Source organism: Cyprinodon variegatus, unplaced genomic scaffold (assembly GCF_000732505.1).
Source record: "Cyprinodon variegatus isolate N-32 unplaced genomic scaffold, C_variegatus-1.0 Scaffold401, whole genome shotgun sequence".
Taxonomy (NCBI): Eukaryota; Metazoa; Chordata; class Actinopteri; order Cyprinodontiformes; family Cyprinodontidae; genus Cyprinodon; species Cyprinodon variegatus.
Genome location: NW_015150854.1, coordinates 709,043 through 710,068, shown reverse-complemented (window position 1 = coordinate 710,068; position 1,026 = coordinate 709,043). Strand labels below are relative to the sequence as shown.

Genomic DNA, 1,026 nt, shown 5'->3' with positions numbered 1-1,026 from the left:
TGAACTGTAAAGTGCCTTGAGATGACGTTTTGTGAATTGGCGCTATAGAAATAAACAGAATTGAATTGAACTATAACGACTGACTAGATGAAGCCTAAAAAACAACGTCTAAATGATGTCTGCTGTTTGGGTGGGATGTGTTATAGTGATCAACCACCATCAGAAAAGGAAAGCTTATGCACTGTTTTCAGAACTAGTGGTATGTACGTAATATTCCTCATACTAGATTATCATTTACTTTGAGATGAACCTCTTTGCTGTGTTAGTGTCCTGCTTTCTGAATATGATCTGAATATGATCTATCCATATGATCTGTCCATACTAAGTGTGTAACTTAGTGATGAAAGTTGGTGGGGACACTCTTAGGGTGGTGGCTGATGGACCTAAAATTACTCGAACCGAACGCTTTCCAAAAATGAGTAGAATCATCTATTTATTGAATGCTTTCCCATTGTTGAGAACATAAAAGAACCATAAGACAACGAAAATTAAAAGGAAGTAAAAAATAAAGGAAAAAAAACAAAGGATGAATAACAGCCAATTCCGATGCCAACAGCAATATATCATGCCTCCTTAGTATGCACACAATTTCAGTTTCATTCATCCATCAATCCATCCAGTAAAATGTAGATTGATTGATGGATATTTTCCCTTTCAGCTACATAAGTGAATGTCCTCCTTCGAAAGCAGCAAAATAAAATTTAGAAATTTGACCTACATATTGCCAAAGTATATGTTTTGAAATTATTGGTGGGGACATGTCCACACCAATCCTTCAGATAGTTATGCCTGTGGTCCATACAGCCTTCATTTAACCTTAGTGCAGGTTTTGCTAAATTTACATTTAAAATAAGAGAAAACAGTCGCCTTTTCTTATTTCAAGTGCATTTTATCTAATTATCTTATTTTAAGAGTAAAAATACTAATTCAATTGGCAAACTATATAATTTACCTACTCAAATTAAATCACTCAATTAAAGACAATTTTACTTATTTCTAGATCATTTTTCCAGTGTCTAGAATCTA

At 33.7% G+C, this 1,026-nt stretch overlaps 1 protein-coding gene across 1 annotated transcript in view; it reads left to right on the top strand.

Annotated features, from left to right (window-relative positions):
• Window positions 1–1,026, top strand: part of LOC107092951 (heme-binding protein 2-like) — a 5,957-nt gene that overhangs the window by 3,771 nt on the left and 1,160 nt on the right. The gene's annotated exons all lie outside the window — the stretch shown is intronic.